Genomic DNA, 12342 nt, shown 5'->3' on the forward strand with positions numbered 1-12342 from the left:
CGATCTTGGCGAGCCAGTTGAATCATTGCGAGCTGCGGGCGTGGGCGACGGTTGCGGGAGACGAGGTTGCAGGTGACAGGAGATCTTGATCGGGTGGCTGTTGATGCGTACGGTACTTTTGCAAAAAAACTACCGTGTGCCATATACATATTTCGTGATGGACAAATGACGAAGACTAGAAGAATGTGGATGAGCGGCAAGGCACTGACGGCGGCGCCGAGCGGGAGCTTCCATACTCTCTAAAACGTCTGAGTCACAAAGTGGCAATTGTCAGATAATCGCGAGAGGATTCCTGCGATTAGGTTTTATGAAAATATCGACATTCACAATATTAAATAAATACAAATATGAAATTCATTTTATCCTAAATCTAATGACACTGATTTGATATTATGGATTATTGATATATTTATCTACAAATGAGGTCAACCTTAAAGATGTTTGACTTTTCAGAAAACTAATGCATCTAATATTTTGAAATAGAAGGATTAACTTTTATGTGAAAATGCAATAATACCAACGGCATAGCAAAGCACGTCCTCCCTCGCAATGCAATCCTTAGAAAAAGTTTGTAAAAATCAAATTTCGTAAGAATCAAAGAGCCTAAAAAATGAATTGAAATCGTCTAAAAATCATGTGAATCGTATGAATTTTCTTCGAATCAACAAGGTTCAGATAAGTGACGGATCGACAGACAGTTCGTCCGACGATGCGGCTCGCGGCGGCGGCGGCGGGGGCTCTCCACCCCACGGCCGCCCTACTCTTCCACTCCCACCGGCGCCGCCTCCTCTCCTCCGTCCCCTTCGCCCGCCGGCGCCGCCACTCCTACTCCTCCACCGCCACGGCCCTCGACGACTCTCCTCCGACGGCGACCGGTCCGGCCTCCCCTGCTCCACCGATGCCTCCGGGGCTGGGCGGTGAGACCAAGGCTTCCCGCCGCCGGCGCGCGGGGGACTCCCCCGAGGGCCTGCTCAAGCACCGGCTCGACATGTGCTCCCGCGACGCCGACATCGCCACGGCGCTCGAGCTCTACGAGGCGGCGCTCGACCCGGCCACCGCCGTACCGCTCTCCCTCCACCACTACAACTGCCTGCTCTACCTCTGCTCCAACGCGGCCGCCGAGTCCGGCGACGCCGACGCCGCCCGCCGCGTATTCGAGATCTTCGCCGCGATGGAGGCGCAGGGCGTGGAGCCCAACGAGGCCACGCTCACCAGCCTCGCCCGCCTCGCCGCCGCGGGCCGGGACCCAGCCATGGCCTTCTCCGTCGTCCGGCGCATGGCCGCCGCCGGCATCCCGCCGCGCCTCCGCTCATACAGCCCCGCGCTCTTCGCCTACTGCTACGCGCGCGACGCCGACGGGGCCGCCGAGGTCGAGGCCGACATGAACGCCAGAGCGGTCGTGCCGGAGGAGACCGAGCTGGCCGCGCTGCTCCGCGTCAATGCCGACACAGGGAGGGCCGATGAGGTGTACAGGGTGCTGCACCGGACGCGCACGCTCGTCAGGCAGGTGTGTGAGGCGACCGCCCAGGTGGTCGAGGCCTGGTTCCGGTCCGACGCGGCGGCGGAGGCCGGTGTGGAGAAGTGGGACGCCAGGAAGGTCAGGGAAGGGGTGGTGAAAGGCGGCGGCGACTGGCATGGCCAGGGCTGGCTTGGCAAGGGGCAATGGGACGTCGGCCGGAGCGAGATGGACAAGAATGGCACATGCCAGCGTTGCGGCGAGAAGCTTGTGTGCATAGACATCGATCCGTCCGAGGCGGAGAGCTTTTCCAAGTCGCTCACCGAGCTCGCGTGCAAGCGGGAGGTCAGGGACGATTTCGTGCGGTTTCAGGTACAGTGCTTGGTTCATTCTCTCACCCCACAAGTTACAGGTTTATTGAATACTCCCTCCGTTCCAAATTACTTGTCACAGAAATAGATGTTGAGTAACTTCTACTGACAATTGTAGGTGTTGCCATGAATTATAGGTGGTGTTAGTACATGTCGTAACCATATATAAAGGGCTTGTAAAGAGCTACGGAAAATGGTTATAGCCGATTTTGTAATTTTTAGTGCTAGACTATTCTTAAGGGAATGCGTGCGTTTTGCTTGTGGCTCGACTGCTTAGCGGATTTAAATTTGGGGTACTGTGAGGAATCCAATGGCGTCGTAGAATGTAACACCCTCCGTACCAATTTCTGTTATTTGGATGCTATTTCATTATGGACTCGCCTATGCAAAGTACTCATTTGACCTGGTCGGAGCTTCTACGGTGAGGAGAAGCCACACCAATTTCAGCTAATATGGAGTTTCAGACGCCCATGAGAGCTTATTGAGTTATTAGCTCCAACTTAAGGCATAAGAGTGGTAATGTAGGTACTGTTGTCGGTCATCATTACTCCATAAAACTTCATGAAACATGACAGCATCGTTTGTTTGATCGTGAACCAAAGTGATGATATATTTTTTTTGAAAATAAAAGGTAGAGATCGTTCTACCTTATATATTTCAAACATGCCGCAGCCTGGGGACACAAAGTCCATTACATGAACCAGGAGAAATCGCACCAAAAGTGCGTGAGAAACAGGGGAGGGGGGGGAGAAAGGAGAACATCAAGATGACAACATTATTAGCTTGTCAAACTATGCACCCAGGTCATCAGATCGTCCCTGTCTTGTTGCCGCGTAGCTCTGTGTAGCCAAAGACCAAGCAAATCTGCAGCGTAGAACCTTGTGTAAGGACCAGACCAAACCTTATTGTTGAAAACTCGATCATTCCGAGCGTGCCATAAAGTGACGGCGCAGGCTGCGAAAGCGACATTCCATTTCCTTTTGGGAGTGAGCTGTTGAGCAGCGCGTTCAAAGAAGGACAGCAGGTTAGGGGAAACACTCGCCAACGCGTCCAATTGCAGCTTGCCCCAGAGATGTTCAACAGGCCGGCAACTCAAAACAATGTGAGCAATTGACTCCACAGCAGGACAGATATCACAATCTGAATGTGAGACAAGAGCAGACCAGCCTTTTTTGAACATATTATCTTTGGTATTCAGACGCCCATAGAAAGCCAGCCAAAGAAAGACCTTGTGCCTGCTTGGAATAATCGCATCCCATATCGACTTCTCAAAAACACACCTCCTACCTCGGAACGTGATCAGCTTGTAGAAGTAACTTGTTGTAAGCTCCTTTCGAGACAGAGAGGAGAACCGATGGTCGACAGTGGCATCACCAGGTGATAAATTTGGATATAACTGGATATCCCAACCACCTGAGGATATTTGCGACTGAACTGAACAGAATTTATCTTTGGCAAAAGAATATAAGACTGGCAGCACAAACATCAGCCTCCCCACCTCTAGCCACTGATCTTGCCAAAAGGAGACCAGAGCCCCTGAACCAACCGAGCAACAGGAAGAAAACATGACCAGTGGGATGCAAGATTTGAGTCCTTTCCAGAAGGCAGTGTCTCTTGTACGATTGCCACTAGGTAAGTTATTTCTGCAGTACTGTGAGGCGAACCACTGATAACAAGGTATATCAGAAAATTGAAGAACTCTAGCCACGAACTTGCATATCATAGCTTGATTGTGAGTTGAAAGATCCCTGATTCCCAAGCCACCCGCGTACCGTGGCAATATGACTTTATCCCAAGCTACAAGGCAATGACCCCCCGAGGTTTTGCTCTTGCCTTGCCACAAGAAAGCGCGCAAAAGCCCCTCCAACTTATTAATTGACTCCTTTGGCCACGGGAAGCAAGTCATGGAATAGCTGGGAATGCCGGCAAGCACAGAGTTAAGCAAAGTAAGTCCGCCTCCCCATGAAAGGAAAGTAGCTAACCAGCCCGACAGCCTCTTGTCAACTCTGTGTATAACAGGTAGGAGCATACCATGCGTAATCTTATTCAGAGACAGAGGTAAGCCGAGGTAAGTGCACGGGAAGGAGGAGACAGGATAGCCAAGGACACGGGCAATATCCAGTGCAAGGTCAGCATCAACTGAAACCGGGACCAACGTACTCTTGTGGAAATTAATTTGCAGGCCAAAGAAATCTGAGAAAGCAGATAAGATGGTTTTGATAACCTGCGCTTGCTGCAAATCACCCTGGAAGATGAGCAGAGTGTCGTCCGCGTACTGCAAAACTGGGAACAAACCATCCGAGCCAAGGGGGTGCAGCAAACTGCCAGCCTGGAAATGCATGCAGCATAGTTGCTGAAGCACATCAGCAACCAAGATGAAAAGGTATGGAGACAAAGAGTCCCCTTGACGAAAGCCCTTCTTAGCGGAGAAAGCATCCCCAAGCTCTCCATTCATTAGCACTTGTGATTTACCAGTGGAAAGCAAGGAGGAGATCCACTGAATCCACCTCTGTGGAAAGCCTCTAGCTTCAAAGATTTGGAAGAGGCGGCTCCAGCTCACACTATCGAAGGCTTTCCGAAAGTCTAGCTTTAAAACAATAACTGGCAGCCTTCTTTTGTGAGCAGTTTGAACCAGTTCAGTGGCTAAAACAAAGTTCTCGATGATCGATCGCCCTTTCAAAAACCCAAACTGCAGAGGGTGCACAAGCTCTGGAATTCTGCGCTGAAACCGGTTGGTTAAAACCTTGGAGGCCAACTTGGGCAGACTATGAACCAGAGAAATAGGTCTGTAATCACCCATCTCAAGAGGAGTGTCCTTTTTGGGTAGCAAGGTGATATAGGCCCTGTTGATGCCCTCAAGTGAGACAGTGTTTGCATGAAAATCAGCAAAGACCTTGAGAATGTCATCCTTCAGTAAGAGCTTAAAGGCCTTGTAGAACTCATTTGTAAACCCATCTGGGCCTGGGCTCTTGTTATTTGGAGCCTTGTTAATGGCAATCACAATTTCTGCCCAAGTAAAATCAGCCGCAAGTTCAGCCAAATCTGAAGGCGCATATAAGGAGCTGAGCTGCACCGTAGGCAAAGACACAGCAGTCTGTCCCAGCAAATTCTTGAAATAGCGAGTGGCCAGTGCCAGCTTCAAGTTGTTCTGATAAAGCTCAACCCCATCCTGGACAAGGACCTTGACTTTATTTCTACGTGCCTGGCAATTTGCAGCAGCGTGAAAAAACTTGCAATTCTCGTCTCCAGACACACACCAACGCACTTTAGCGCGACGTCGCCAGAGGGCACTTTGCCACAAAATTAGTTGCTTAGCTTTAGCAGAAGTAGTTTCTCGAAGCACAACTTCAAGAACAGAGAGGGAGCGCCTTTCTTCCACTACATTTAGGAAGTTTACCACGTGTTTGTTATTGTCAGTGTAGATTCAGAGGCTCGATTTTTATTCCTGCTCCAAGCACGGAGGGCAGCTCTAACTCTCCTCATCTTCAAGCTGAAAACAGAAGCAGAAGAATTCAAAGTTTGGTGCCCCCTTGTCCAATTGTCAACAATGATGTTCCTTGTTTCCTCCATCTCAAGCCAATGATCTTCCATCCTAAACAAACTACTTCTCGTTACATCCGCAGAGAACTGAACCAAAATGGGTGTATGATCAGAGGTAGTGGCTGGCACGACATTGGCTGTGGTCTGCATAAAACCAAGATTCCAAAAAGCATTGACCAAAACCCGATCCAACTGAGCCATTGTAGGGGTACTCCTTTTATTGGTCTAGGTGAATTTCCTGTTATCCAACTGAACACCATCCAAACCATTATCTCTGACCCATGAGTTGAAAGTTTCCATGACCCTCCAGTTAACATTGCCACGGGATTTTTCAGAAGCAAACCGATACATGTTGAAATTGTCCACAACCACCCAAGGGGCCTTAGCCGGCACGGCAATATTGTTCATAGTCTCGAAGAAAGCAGATCTATCTAAGTTTAGGCAGGGAGCGTATACTGAAGTGAGCACAAAGGAAACATTGGTGGTTGTGGATGAGAAACTAACAGTAACATGATATTTGTGTGTTGAGACTGGCTGGCCAACCACCACACTTGGATCCCAGGCAACAAGAATGCCCCCAGAAGCACCATCAGAAGGAAAAGCCACATGATCACATAGATTAGCGGGAAGAAAGCTGCGTAACTTGGACCGATCGAGCACCTGCAGCTTGGTCTCCTGCAGACAAACAATGCTAGGGTGGCAAGAGGTTAGAACATCACGAACTAAAGAGCATTTGTCATCGTCACCAAGACCGCGAACATTCCAGTTAAGCATCTTCATAATATAAGAGAGAGCATACAACCCATGAGAGAGAAAGAGAAAGCCGAATGCATGTTCAACAGAGAGAAAATGCAGATAACACGGAGCCCATAAGGGGAGGCGATACAGACTCAAAGACAGACTCGATAACAGACTTGAAGCAGTCTGACTGACGAAAACAGCAACAACAACGAACTGAACTGGACTAGACCAAAGCGCAGGATTAGAACTAGCACTCGACTATTGAAGGAGCAACGAGCAAACTGAACAGCAGGCATGGCTAACGCCGGCCGCATGCAAAGGCCTCTAACAACAACAAGACTACTCATCAGGAAAGCTGGAGACGCACAAGCTGGCAGAAACGGAGCTGCGGGCGGGCATCATTTGCTGCTTCAGGCGGAGCGATGGGAGAGGCACGCGCTTGGGCTTGGTCCAGGTTGGCTGTGGCGTTGAGGTCGCAGTGCCTAGCGATTTGCTTGAGCTTGCCTCTGGTCAGAGGGGCAGGCGTGGTCAGCAGCGGCAGCTCCAGGAGCCCAGCCACTGCCGCCGCCTTGGCCTTCTTGCGCCTCGAAGAAGAAGCGCGAGAGCGGCTGCTAGAAGAACCACCGCTTGAGCTTGATGCAGAGGCCGCAGCCTTCCTCTTGGAGGCGCGCTCCACCGAGCCCAAGCGCACCCCGTCGTACACGGCGCGGATGCGGGGACTGCGACGGGGGGGAGGGGGGGCGAAGAAGCAACCACCGGCACGTGGGTGGGCAGGCCACCCAGGAGATGCGCAGCCGGGTCGGAGGGGGCCTCCTGCACCGCCGGCTCAGAGGCAGGCCCTAGGTTGAGGTCGAGGGCCTGCGCCTCCACTGCCGCGGCCGGCCCGAACGAAAAACCAACAGAGGGCGCCAGCGAGGGGAAAAGCTGGAGCGTTGGCGTGGAGCAGCGGATCTCGCCGGCGGCAGGCTCACGCGGCGGCTCCCGGCAGCTGCAGAACGCCACCGCGACATGGGAGGGGAGCGCAGAGCAAGCCCCGTGCCTGAGATCTGTGGCCGCCACCGGAGACAGATATCCGATGGGCAGCACACCTGGCTCTGGCCGAGGCACATGGGCCGGGGGGCGCGTGCACATCGTCCGCGAAGTGAGAATTTGGTGGGCTCGCATTTGGTCATGGCCCGGGAAGAGAGTCTCCACTAGAGGGACATCACCACCGACCAGCGAGAGCTGAGGCCCAACGGTAGGCAGCAGGCCTGCTGGCACGTTGGGCTTGGGAGGGTATCTGGACTCGATTGCAGGAAGCAGCGGCAGCGTGCGGGCGCAGAGCCCCCCATCCACCACTTTGGGCTAGAACTTGAAAAGAAGAGAACGACGGCTTTCCCACGCTAGCAGCCCCGCGAGGTAATCGAAGCACGGGAAATAGCCATCATCCATTGCCACCGGATTCACAGGCACGACGCCGGAGGCGGAGCGACAGTTGCTGAGCTCCAACTGAAAGGAGAAAGTCATCTCCTCCGGGTCGAAGGAGACCGAAGCGCGCGGCTTGCGCATGTCCGCCGCCAGTAGAGACAAGAGCAGGCAGTGACGGCCCTCGTCCTCATGCCCAATCTGCACCGCCGTGGGAAGTGAGAAGGCCGCGCCCTTGGTGAGCTTGGGCTTGACTGAGATCTTCAGCATCGCCATGCAGTCACCAACAGAGGCGAGGTGCGGGTGTAGGAAGGCCCTGTCTGCCATACCGAGGCCATCCGCTGCCTGACCAAGGACGGATGCGGACGCCCTTGAGTGAGCATGGCCTTGGCGCGGAGGAGCAAAGGGACGGGGGTCGCCAGCTTTGCCGTCGAGCCGGCCAGCAGGACGAGGCGGAACAGAGGGGGCACCAAGCGAGCAAGCGACGTCCCAGACTTCATTGATGACGACGTCGGCGTAGATGCCAGCGCCGTCGATGCGGTGGAACATCAAGTGGTGCGGGATGTGCTGAAGGGCCTCCACCTTGACCAGCACAAAAATGCTCGAGAATTCACTGCCATGCAAGCAGGCGTGCTCAACCCTGAAGAGGCTAGCGAAACCGGCGACGCTGGCCGCTACACCTCACATGTTTCAAAGCTCGAGGGGCAGCTTCTCCAACGACAGGTTGACCACATGGCGGAAGGAGAAAGAGAAGGCATTGTCGCCCGCATTATGAGGTAGGATGTGGACCAAGAGGTTCCCAACCTCAAGCGGGCTGGCACGCATGGCGCGGGCCTGCTCAGACTCACGCTGGAACACCACGAAGACGGTGCCCACAGCAGAGCCGGCGAAGCAAACTGCCGAAATGCCAAGCAACTGACGGAAAACGCGCCGGAGCCAAGGCAGGTAGGCAGCTTTAGGGGGGGAGATGTTGACCAAGAAAACTACGGAGTTTTGGTCAGAGACCATGGGGTAGTGGACATCGAGCGAAGTGGGGCGGCCAAGCACCACAGGCTCCATGGCGGGACTGAAGGGAGGGAAGCGAGAGTTGGGAGGAGCAAGGCAGAGAGGACACAGCTCAAGCGAAGGAGCGGCGGCAGCGGAGGTTACGGGGGAGACTGCTGCGGGCACTGTACTTAAGACCGCGGAGAGGAAGAGGCAGAGCGCAAGGCACGCAAAGGGCACTGGAAACTAAGATGACCGATAACGCGACAGAGCCAACAGACAGCCGAATCCCGGCAATCCCGCCTACGGTGACAGTAAGAGAGGCACCGGAAGCAACGGCGGTGCAGGTCTCTGGGCTTCCCGTATCTAAAATGAAGATTAGGCGCCGCTCTCGAGGCGGGCGCAGAAGCGTGCGCGGCAGCATTAGAGAGCAAAGCGTCCCTATAGGGCGTAGGGCAGCTCATGGCCAGAGGAGACTGCTAGGCGTCGTCTTGGTCACCCGAAGCGTTGCCATCCGGACCGGCAAGATCAAGAACGCGATCAACCGTGGATAGGCTACAAGGCGGCGGTGTCAGCGGAGTTAAGGAGCGATCACAGGCAATCAATTGATTGCACTCGGGCGCGCTGCTGCATGCAGCAGGGCGTTCTGCAGGAAGACCAGTGTTGCATCCCCTTAAAACCAGGGCATGCGCGGGGGGGGGGGGGGGGAAGCAATCGATTGAACACGATCCTGAGGATGAGGCGACGAGCAAGGACGAGGCCCAAGCAGTGACGGCAGCAGGGAGTTGGCAAGCCAAGTAGAACGACGAGAATAGGACACTGGCACGTGCATGTGCATGGCAAGCGGACATGCATACGGAGCCGAGCTGGAAAGCGACATCCTAACAGCAATGAAGCCAGACCTCCAAGAATCGCGGAGCACGATCTCCTTGGTGATGCTGTCGTGCGTGACCTGGAAAAGAAAAAGACCGCTTTGACGAAGGCGGACCCGGTAACCGTTGGCGCGGCCCCCAAACTAGCTGACCAGGAGCGAGGCAAAGAATGCAGGGGAGAGCGAAACACCTTCGTTGAGAACGGCGGCTAGCACTCCGGCGGGGCGACAGCGGCCCGCCACCGCCTCAACGGTGCCACAGCCATACTTGGCCAACATGGCATCCTCGAAGCAAGGACCAATCATGGAGCCGAAAGAGCAGCAAGAGACACAACCAGCAGCAAGCACAGCTATATCGGACTAACGACGAGCAAGGCATGCATCAAGGAGGGAGAGGAAGGCATGCATCAAACTGTGGAGAGGGGTTGCAGCTCAGACTTACACCAGGAAGAACTTACAGCGGAGCATCGAACAAGTCTGGCGAGACGACAACGTCTGGTGGTTCGTGAGTCAAAACCTAATGGCAGCACGGCGGAGCACTCAACGGGAGGTAGCTGTGTAAGTGCATCTAGTGCCACCCCTAGTTGGTTTTGGAGTATTGACGACAAACCTGGTTGAGGGACTAATGTGTTTGTGAGAATTGCAGGATAACACAGGTAGTAGTCCTACATTGATTCGGTTTACCTACCGGAGATGACCCCTAAAAATGTATGAATACATTGAAGACAATGGTGGTATGTGAAGACAATCACATCGAAGCTTATGACTCGAGAAGACATTCTCGTGAAGACTATGGAGTGTGAAGACATAGTTGTTTCGTAGTTTCCTTTTCTTCTCTGTTGAGTTATAGGAACCACCGTACTGTTAAGTGGGGTCGAAGTGAACAAAGTCAGAGTGAATGAAGTGATGCTCAACCAAATCCTATGTCTTCGAGCAAAGACAATGAGAGCAAATCTTATCCAGAGCTGGATGAGTCAGCTTTACTTGTAGCCCAAGTCAAGCTGCCACGTGTGTTTGAAATCTGACCATTGGAACACGTGTCAGTTCCTTAGTGACCCAGGGTCATTTCGGACAAATCAGGTCGGGTTTCCTAGTGGCTATAAATAGCCCACCCCCTACACCATAAATTGGTGGCTGCTCAGAGTTAGTGCACGGCTTTTGTCGTTTGAGAGCAACCCACCTCCGAAGCTTTTGAGAGAGAGAAATCCTTGCGAGGACAAAACCCAAAACACCCAGAGCCAAAGAGTGTTAGGCATCACTGAAGTCTTTCTATCCTCGTGACCTGAAGACTTGTTATACTTGAGGACTGTGAATCCTCCAGCCGGTTAGCCGTCGCATTCTGAGCATCCAAGAGTCATTGTGGATCGCCGGTGAACGAAGTCTGTGAAGGTTTGGAAGTATACCTTGAAGACTTACCAGAGTGATTGGGCGAGGACTGGGTGTCCTTAGCTCAAGGGGAATTAGGTGAAGACGTGGTCTTCTGAGTTGAATCTCAGCCTCCCTAACCAGACGTACAGTTGTCACAGCAACTGAAACCGGTCCAACAAATCCTTGTCCTCTCCAAGAGACTGGTTCTATCTTCTCCCTCTCTTTACTTACAGTTTGTTTTGTGAAGTCATTGCCTAATTGCACTATCTGTTTGACTTCACTATGTACCTACTTGTTCTGATTGGCTTCATACTATCTTGCATCCTAATCCATACTGCTTAGCTGCTATTAGTCTTCGTACTTTCACTTCATTGAATACTTGACTATGGCTTGCCTAGTGTAGTCTACCCTCCACTGCATGTTAATAGGTTCATTTCTATCGTTTGTCTTCGAAACTTTCATGTTTTGAAGACTTTCCTAAAAATCGCCTATTCACCCCCCTCAAGTTGATAACTAACACTTTCAATTGGTACCAGAGCAAGGTACTCCTTGTTCTGTGTGATTCGGTTTAACCACCTAGAGTTTTAGCTATGTCGACTGCATGGATAATCAAAGTCTCCGCTGCGTGCCCTGTCTTCGATGGCACTGATTACCCCTACTGGAAGAATAAGATGCGCATGCATCTTGAAGCCATTGATGTCGACCTTTGGTATGTCGTCAAGAACGGCGTTCCCAAGGGCGGCGTAGGCGTCACTCCTGCTGATGTCAACAAGTTCATTCAACTGGATTCTACTGCGAAGAACATCATCTGCGGTCATCTGACCAAAGGACAGTATGGCCGTGTGAGTGCTCTGGAAACGTCGAAGCTAGTCTGGGACTGGCTCTCCAAGGTCAACGAAGGCGTCTCAACCCAGAGAGATCAAAGGATTAGTGTCCTTCGTAACCTCTTCAACCGCTTCAAGAGAAACGACAATGAGAATGTCCAGCTCATGTTTGATCGCCTCACTGACATCACTAATGAGCTTCATGCTCTTGGTGCTACTGAGATCACCAAGCACGAAATCGTCAAGACACTCCTGAGATCTCTTGACAGCTCGTTTGACACCCTAGACCTGATGATTCAAGAACGCCCTGACTTCAAGACACTCGATCCGTCTGACATACTTGAGAGGCTCAACACACATGAGTTTCAGCTATCTGAGAAAAGAGATATCTATGGTCCCAACTATGGCCGAACTCGCGCTTTGAAGGCAAAGGCTGCTTCCTTATCTGAAGAAGAATCTGACTGTAGTTCTGGTGATCCTGCAGACATTGAAAAGGAGCTTGCTATGCTTGTGAAGAAGTTCCAGAAATTCACAAAGAAGAAAGGCTTCAGAAAGTCTTCACGATCCAGCTCAAGAAATGATGAAGCTTCTACTCATGACCACAAGAAGAGAACATGCCACAAGTGCAAGAAACCTGGTCACTACATCTCTGAGTGTCCACAGTGGGACAATGAAAACAACAAGAAGAAGAAGAGCAAGGAATATGATTCTGATGACAAGAAAAAGAAGAAATCCTCAAAGTCTTCTTCCAAGTCTTCGTCCAAGTCTTCATCACACAAGAAG

The 12342-nt window shown here is 52.2% G+C and overlaps 1 pseudogene; it reads left to right on the forward strand.

Moving 5' to 3' along the window:
• Positions 1-705: 705 nt before the first annotated feature.
• Positions 706-12342, forward strand: part of LOC109754937 (proteinaceous RNase P 1, chloroplastic/mitochondrial-like) — a 66558-nt pseudogene continuing 54921 nt past the window's right edge.

Source organism: Aegilops tauschii, chromosome 7 (genome assembly GCF_002575655.3).
Source record: "Aegilops tauschii subsp. strangulata cultivar AL8/78 chromosome 7, Aet v6.0, whole genome shotgun sequence".
Lineage (NCBI taxonomy): Eukaryota > Viridiplantae > Streptophyta > Magnoliopsida > Poales > Poaceae > Aegilops > Aegilops tauschii.